General features: G+C 37.6%; 1 protein-coding gene across 1 annotated transcript in view; it reads left to right on the forward strand.

Annotated features, from left to right (window-relative positions):
- Positions 1–9,342, forward strand: part of LOC121922547 (contactin-4-like) — a 418,703-nt gene that overhangs the window by 317,442 nt on the left and 91,919 nt on the right.

Here is a 9,342-nt window from a genome sequence, read left to right on the forward strand (position 1 = left end):
AAAAACCCTTGGAAAGGGGAGAAAATTCCTACCCGGCCCCAAGACAACCAGAATTAATTTTCACACTGATGTCGAGGCAGGAGGGTGGGCCAGCATTTGAAGCCAAGTGAGAGGAGGTTGGGCAGGGAAGCCCCCTCCTCTCCCAACAGCCAACAGAGCATGCTGTTTTCCTTTGACACTGTTTTAACTGCTATGGCTAAGTGCTGTGGAATTCTGAAATTATAGTTTAGTCTAGTCTGACAGAGAGCTCTGGAGCCACAACAACTTCAGTTTCCAGAATTCCATAGCATTCAGCCATGGCAGTTAAAGTGACATCAAACTAGATTATTTCTGCAGTGCAGATGGTGCTAAATGGGGAGTTCTATAAGAGGGAGCCAGTGGACTAGCACTTTACTGTTTGAGGATTCTACCTCCAACAAAGGTAAAAATGTAAAAATTAAAACAGAATTCTCTATTGCAGATTGCAATAGAGAATTCTTTTTTTAAAAAAAAGTTTTAAAAGTTTTGTTATATAACTTTACATATACTTAGCTGCATAGCAGAGGAGCTAAGAAACCTTGCTAGTGGGCTGCAAAAATGTGTATCAACAAGCATATCCCAATGAGCATTAGACTCTACCTATGCACATCAATACTTCCTAGCTGGCATCCCGATGCTCATCAGCCTCATAGTGCATCATCCTCATTGCACATTGGTCACTGTGTCAGCTCCTCCACACAGTAAGGCCACAACAAGGCCCTTGATGATATTGAAAAGCTGCTCACTACAATTTACAGCAGACATAAGTCCACTTACTAAGATGTACGTCCTTTGCTGCATTCTGGCCTCAGTTCTTCTATCATCACTGGTTGTTTGAGTCTGAAATCCAAATTATAAATGATGTGAGAGAACTGGATATCAGTATCCAGCCAGGATCAGGTTCAAAGCACTAAGAAGGTGGAACTCCAAATCTTTCTCACTGTGCTTCAGCTGATCATATAGGCATCATACCCAAGCTAATGGCAGATCACAGAATTTGAATTTAGAATTTTCTGCATCAATACTGCCACTTTTAGCCACTGTACTACACAGATCCCTGAAAGGAAAAAATATTATTTAAAAAACAAAACAACTAGGTTTTCTGAGTGTTATATGCTCTTTGAATGGAATGCAAGAGAAAGTGACACATGATCTTTCAAAGCTGTTGTATGCATTCTCTTACCTATTGCATAAATGTTATTTAATGGGGACTAGGAAAATCTGTAGTGCCATCTATAGTTTTGCTATATGGTAAATTGGAGGAGGTTGCAAGGATTAACATGGTATATAAAGTATCTGCTTATGGAAGCACACAGTGTAGCTGCACAAAAAGATGGAAATCTAGTATGAATATCCAACTTTCTTTTTTTAGATTGTGCACAAGCATAAGAAATTATGCTCAAGCATGTACATGAACACAATTTACAGATCATCCAAAGGAAGTGATTACATAAATCATAAGCATTTTGTGGGACAGAGCTGTGAATTATTTTCTGAGCTCTTTTCATCATTAGAACAAGAAGAAAATGATTTTATATTCAGAGCTAAGCTCTGAGAAATTCATATAATGAGTTTTAAATGCAAGGCAATAATTATATGCCTTAAGGAAAAAGTGTGTGGGGGGGAGGGGGGGATCATATAGGAAGGAAATATTTTTTAAAGACTTTTTTTCCTAATTCTGTTTTTATAATGTTTGTGATGAGCATGTTTTTCCCCCCTCTGGTGGTTTTCTATGTTTCTTTAGATATTTAAGAACTATGTAAATATCAATTACAAGTGAGTAATCTGTCTTTTTACAATGGGCAGTTTTTGTTGAAACCAAGAAAAAAAATGTCTTCTTTTCTCTAAGATTGTGCCTCTGGGTTTCTATTCCAATGGCATCAGCTAGAACAAATAAGCTGAGAATGCACATGCTGCTTATGTTCTAGTCTCACAAAATGGGCATAAAAATCGGTTTATGTCAGCACTATATTCACAGAGAAATGTGTGTGCATTATATTTTTTCTAATTTAGAAAAAGACTCTTAAACTGTGCTTCGAAAAGATTTTTAGTGTTAATGATTATATGTTCTTCCATCACCTCCCAGAACTTGTCTTCTCAGTAGCAGACTTGTGAAAAGAGATAGAGAAAACCAAGGTTTCATAACATAACTGTCATCTTCTCTGTGTGACCTTTTTTTATATATAACCTCCGGGAATGTTGTTAGCCTCTTGGTGCCTTTAGTTGCAATTATTACTGTGTAGAAACAAGCGTAATGATATCTAAATTATCTCAATGGACTGTAGGCAGACAAAAGAGAATTAAGTAAAGTGCTCTGAGATCATCATGTGAAATGAACTTTCTCTTTGGAAAAAAATGGACTATTGGGGGCAAGAACTCATGGATATTGAATATATAAGTTTGGGAGATGAAGTATTAATGTTTAACTCATTGATAAGATACTGAAATGTTCACTGTCCATGTTTCACCCTTGATAATAGTCATAAAACCTTCAAACACTATTCTGATAGAGATATATGCAGGAGTTCTTATAACAGCATTCTACTTTTGCTCTGTGTTCTTCAATGCACAATTTACTTTGACTTTCAGTGTCCAAAATGGCTTGCCTTAGAAATCTTTTAACAGCCTTAATACCCTGAAGGTACCAAATCCCATCTGATCTTGCGAGCTAATCAGGCTCAGACTGAGTACTTAGGTGGGAGACCAACAGGGAACACTAGGCACTGTAAGCTATATTTCAGAGGAGGGCAATGGCAAAGCACCTCTGAGTATTCCTTGCCTAAGAAAACCTTATGAAATCCATGGGATGGTGAAAGTCAACAGATGTCTTGAAGGCATATGCATACACAGAGATATAAACATCTTCCTTTGTTACCAAGGCTGTTTTGCTTCCTTGTCACTGAGACTTACCAAAATTTTAAACATACGCTGATGCCAAATAAAGGTGCCTTAGAGAGGTATTTGCTTGCTTTAGAAATTATTTAACTTCCAATGTGCAGGACAACTTTGGCCAGTGAAGGTTAAAAATATTTTTTTACTAACTGGAGTCAGCCTATGTCTCAAAAATATTGTTTCTTCTCTGTGTTGGTGTTACTGACACAGCTTTTACCTCTGTTATTGCTTCCACAAGTAATCTGCCATCATAAAACCAATGATAGCTGCTTTGACTAGTAGGGTGGGTGCTACAGACTAGTCCTAGGACAGCTTGAACATGACAGTAGGCCCCCATAAAGAGTGTTAGAAGGTGGTTTAAAGCCAATTTCCTCAAAACATGATTACTTTCTTTTAATTTGTACAGTACAATGTCTGAGCAAAGGTAACAGGGCTATTCTGTTTTATCTTGCCTTTTTTCCTACCCCAATCACAGGATGCATTTATTTTCTTTTAGGGTTTCCAAATATGACCTGTTTTTAACTTTGTGGGTTCTTCCAAATCTATGATTCTATGATTCTAAGAACTGTATCTTTGCAGTTATTTTGTTCTCCTTCAAAACTTAGATATATTTTTATGCTCACATTTGACCTCAATAATCATATAACTACATGAAAATAATTAATTACTATAAATACTTCCCCTCAGCCTTTTCAAGATGATACTCCTTCAGTTTTATGCCTGCCTTGGAAATGTGAAATTGTTCTTTAGGGGGGGAAGTTCATATGATGATCAAACTTAGCTTTCTTGTGTACACAGATATGAATAAATGCCATTATGAAGCATGTTCCTTTGGACAGCTCTAAATGCAGAATAAAATGTATTAAAACTCCCTTTTAGTAGAACAAATTATGTATTTTATTTTATGGCAGTTATTAGCATTTGTAACCAGCCAAAAATCTAGCTCATGCCTATTCCAGACTTGGCTCCAGGGTCCCTGGTGAGAATACTAGAAATAGGTTGTAGGCAGCAATTTGCTTCTTTGAATGAAGTGCATTTAACATTCTGTATGAGATTAATATTAAGAATTAACTATGAACTGGTGAGACGAAAAAATCTAATTGCCCATTTTTCAAATGCAATAGGCTAAATGCAGCTCAGTGTGATTGGCAATTATAAAGACCTCCTGAAGTTTCATTTTATTTTAACTTTGTTCTTCTCCTGTGGCTGTGGTGCATTCCCAAAGCCACCTTCCTCCCAATCACACAAGATTCCATTTACCTCTGAGTTTTCTAAGCAATTTACCTTGTACAAAATTGAATCGCTCTTCTGAGTGACTGTGGTTCACAGCTGCTAATTATACAAGGCCAGTTCTTCCCATAGATTGTCTTTTAAGAGCATTTCCCTGTCATAAATTATATTTTATCAAAATGAATCCTCTTTCTCTGAAATGGAGGAAAGGGATATTACTTTGTTTCCCCACCCTTTTAAGTGCTGTGTAGATCTTTAAGCAAACTGTTCCAACTTCCTTTTCAGGACAGGAAGCAGTCTGTCCAACAGAGAATGTATAGTGAAATGCATACACCTCCTGAAAACTACATATCTTCATGAGCTGGTTCACATGTGGTTTCACCACTTCTCAGATATGGGAGTTATGCTCACTGATGCACATAAATATTTACGTTTGCTGATGGCTCCAAAGTAATATGGATCACTTGCTAAGCAGGAAAGTACCTGGAATTTGTGTTGCATTTCTACACTCTTTTACCTGGGAGTAAGCTCCACTAAACACAAGAGAACTTACATTTGAGTACACATTTATAGGATAATGCTCTTGGACAGACAAAACTATTGCCTCTTCCATGCTTTTATGACCTTCAGCATCATGTGGAGAAGCAAGCCAAAAGACACTGTCGGGTTTGTTTTGTAAATGCAATAAAGCTCAGAAAGTAAAGGAAAATAATAATCGGTGGTGAATAGAGGATTCAGAAGGAGCTTGGTGTATGTTCAGAATTTATTACTGTTGTTCTGAAAACAACTTTGGTATCTTGAAAATTCTCATCTTCATAGATCAAAGTTTTTGTCATGCTAATTTGGTTCATGACATATCGGGAAAGGGAGAAAAAATAGCCCACTCAACCCAATAAATTTGTGAGCATATGATGATGTCCAAATAAACAAAAGGCTTAGATTTATTAGTCTCACAAACATTGGTAATTTCTTCATAATAATCAGAATTGCATCTATCATTCCACTATTCCCTTAAGCATTTGTCATTTTAAAGCATTTACATTTGTTCAGAAGATTAATCTCTTGAGCAAAAAGTTCCATCAGCTCCTGCAGATGAATTAGTCATTAGAGCATATTACCTGGCTGATTTCACAGCTGTCTCCAGATTGTTTGCCAATCACTGAATAAGATTGTGCTGAACAGAAAGATAACTGTCCATTATCTGGAAAAGAGATTAGAAGAAGTGATCCATTAAACATTGGCATTTTTCCATATTGTGCTTAGGTGTCTTATTAAAGAAAGAGTGCATTGTTATTAGTAGTAGATAGTTATAAAGAGTTTATGTGGAAGTACAGTTAATGTGAATCTTTCTACAGATTACAAGTTATCTCTCATCAGGAGTCTTTATCCCTGCATTCTCTTTTTACCAGCCATATAAATATGAGAATTTGTTTCACCTAGGAAGAATTTATTTATTTTATGTCCCACTTTCCCCCCAATAAGAGACCCAGGCAGCTTATTGTGTACACTGAAATAAAATTAGCTAAAACACAAAAGCTTTTTAAAAAATAAAAATAAAAATCAATTAAAACGCTGTAAAATTAAAAACATATTCAAAGCATAGTAGAAATAAAAATGTAGCATGTGAAATTAAAAGATCTTTCTGCCCCCACCAATTAAATGCTGAAGGCCTGTGGAAATGAAAAGGTCTCTGCCAGAAATTGAAAAGAGAGCAGAGAGAGAGCCAGCCAAGCCTCTGATGGGAAGGAGCTTCATAACCCAGGAGCTCTTTGTGCTGTCCTCAACTGGAACTGAGAGATAGCCCTCCTCTAAAGGCTTATCTTGAATTTCTGAAAGTATTCACAGGTGACATTTCCTAGACTCCCTGCTTAAAGACATTTTGCTGTGCATCAGAAAAGTAAACATTAAGGTGGGAAAACTGTAACATACATACATGCACAAGGTCGTTTTAAGGCCTGGGGGCAATTTTGAGATTTAATTTTCAAAACAGATTTTTAAAATGAATGGGGAATACAGTGGTGGAGTGGTTCTGTTAGCAATATTTGGACCCTAAACTATATTTGGTATCAACTTCATATTAAAAGGGAACTCTGGTGGAAGGTGGGCAGTGAATGAACTAGGATTGCCCCAGAACAGGCAGCTGCCCCCCTAGACTAGTTGGACACACATCACAATAGATATCAACCAAAGCCCTTCGATCAACAGAGGAGTTGATGGGGAGTCTGGCAAAGGAAGATGGTGGCATTTGTAAAGACAAGACTCTCTCTTACCAAGGTGTGCGTTTGCCATTTGTCTTAGGAAATAACACCTATCTCCGGGAATTCACAACTCTCTGTTCTTGGTTTGAGAAAATTTGCTAAAGCCATCAATCTTTTGTCTAAACAATCATGGACATATCCACTGCCATTCCCATCTAATAGTCCTTTCTGGAAAACCATTTGACATCGTTAATTATTCCAAGACTTTGATTTTGGCCATCAAAGCTGTTTCACTGTATAAATGTTGGCCTTTACAATCCAGTTCTTTCGCTTTAGTTTACTTCAGACTGGCATGCTGTCAGTCTTCTTCTACATTCCCTCAAGTAGTCAACCGCATCCCACTTTTCCAGGTGACTACTTTGTGTCCTTTCCATTTAAAGCAAGCCTCATTGTTGATAAATATTGCCATTAGCAAGGCCTCAATCTATTCACCTCTCACACCTTTGATGTCTTAGCTCTTGTCTGTGTGTGAATGCATGTGTTTTTGTATGTATGTTTATTCCCTTAAATAAACTACAACTAATTTTGAATTGCCTCTGGAGTTGTGTGTGATTTGGACCTGGTATACATTGGGTGGTTATCCTGGGCTGCCTGTTACCACAGCCATACTACAACTCTCATTTAAGCTATTATTAAAATTCTCATATAAACATATTAATTTGTGGGTGCCCTCACAGGACCCTAGCATTTTGGTAACATTTTAGCTCCCTGAAAACCTGCTATGACTAATGACGTTCCCACGCACTGTCAGCTGCCCCCCCCCTTTGTTTCTGAGTGAATCAATTGCTGAATGGGAAGTCACTTATGTAAAATTCAGTTAGTTTTCTCCACTTTGGCCTAGCAACTGATTTAGGACTAAGACTGAAAATTAAGGATAATTTGCTTGGTTAACATGAAATATTTCTTTTAATGCATAATCAATTTACATATTTGATCGCAATTGATTTACATGTCTGATAATGCACAATCAATTAACATGTGTGAGCATACACTTATACATAGCATTCATAATACCAAGTGGATAGCAGATTGTTCTTGTGTGCCTTCAAGAAGCTTATCATATTCACTTTTGCCCCTAATCTGGGCACAGGCAGGGGATGTGCATGGCAAGTGAAAACACATTTTATCACATGCTGCACTGTCCCCAAGGTGGCCCCATGGCATCATCCGCACCATGCTGTCCCCAGTCAGAGCTCAGGCACATGAATTATGAAAGATGGAAGCTTTCCATTGGTGTAAAATCGCATGGCTGAGCCCTGATTGGGGACAGCTTGGTGCCAGGCAATGGCATGGGGTTGCCTTGGGGACAGTCCGGCGTGCGATAAAATGCATTTTTACTCGGCCACTCATGTCCCCTGCCCATGCCCAGATTGGGGGCAAAAGTGAGTGCAATAAGGTACCAACTCATTTCCAACTTGCAGCAACCCTAAGGCAAACTTATCATGGGATTTTCCAGATAGGATTTGGTCAGGGATGCTTGGCTTTGCCTTCCTCTGAGGCTCAGAACGTGTGACTTGTCCAGCATCATCCAGTGATTTTCATGGCTGAGTAGGGATTTGAACTGTGGTCGCCCCAGAGTTCCAGTCTAACACTCAAACCACTACACTTGTTTTTGTTTGTCTCAGAGATTCTTTTCCTCTTCACTGTTGGATTGGCTGACTCCAGATTTGTAAAAGCTGAAGGAGAGTACATCCCTCTTAAAAGATTTTAAACAAAGTTGTTTGATAGCTTCTTAACTTGACACCAGTACAAGAATCTTAAAATGTTGAACAGGATAGGCCAGATTGATCAAGAAAGAGGCAGATCTATTTGTTTCTCTCAAAGACGAAAAAAACTAGTTGCAGGAACACAACATTTCTGCATAATTGTGCTGTGCTGTTTTCTTTTTGTTGTTGTTTTTAACAGTTATGCAGTTTGATTGGCTTTAATCTTATTGATAATTTCATTATATTTTCCACTTTGGTATATGGTATATATTTAGCTATGTCTCTTTTAACTGTGCAAGCCACCTTGAATCCTAAACTGGGGGAAAGGTGCAATATAAATAATAACAATACCTCCTAGCAAAGCTTTCAACAAATGAACAGTCTGAGTTAAATGTGATGAATCAGTTTCCAAACTATTCCATGTTCTATAAATTCAACACTGATCTTTCATATGAGTTACCAAGATTTTTCCACTTGATCAGGATAGGATTCATGCAGCCCTCCATTTGTGGTTGGACTGCAATTCCTAGCAACCTTTGCCAGCATAATTAATTGTGAGAGATGCTGGGCATTACAGTCCAACATCCTTCATAGGACCAAACTATTCCCACTCCAGCAGTAGACATTAGAGACATACTGTCCTCATCAGAGTTTGAAGAGTTATTTTTTTGAAGGATGAATATAATGAAATGCTGAAACAATCCATAACTGAGCAATGATAGGATTATGTTCGACATTTAGGATTCAGGGGACAAAACTAATTTGATTCATAATGTGTTTGAAAGCTAATTTACAAGGTTACTGACTTAGAATAAGTGTGTCTGCTATTGGCATAAAGGTAACTCTTATATGTTATCAGTTTAGGTGCCAAGAGATGTTGCCTCTCCTACAATATGCCATGATATCACAAATTGCTACTTTATCAACGTTCAAAAAATTATAAATTGCATAGGAAGTGGCATTTTACAAATTGTCTTAGTGCTAATTTGCACATTTATAACAGTATTATTTTTCACAATATTCTAAGAGTACTGCTTGAATAACACTTTATTTTATGTATTAAAGTATTTTGCCTTTCTTTTGGCCAGTAGGTCTGAAATCTTTGTTACCAAACTAAGGGCCCGTACAGACAGTTGAAAATAAAGGTGCTTCGTTTCACTTTGGAGATATGCTGTTTAAATGATGCATGATTCTTAAGAGGCCAGAAGCTGCACCAAAGCTGCACTCCAGTCCTAAGG

This window comes from Sceloporus undulatus, chromosome 2 (assembly GCF_019175285.1).
Source record: "Sceloporus undulatus isolate JIND9_A2432 ecotype Alabama chromosome 2, SceUnd_v1.1, whole genome shotgun sequence".
NCBI lineage: Eukaryota > Metazoa > Chordata > Lepidosauria > Squamata > Phrynosomatidae > Sceloporus > Sceloporus undulatus.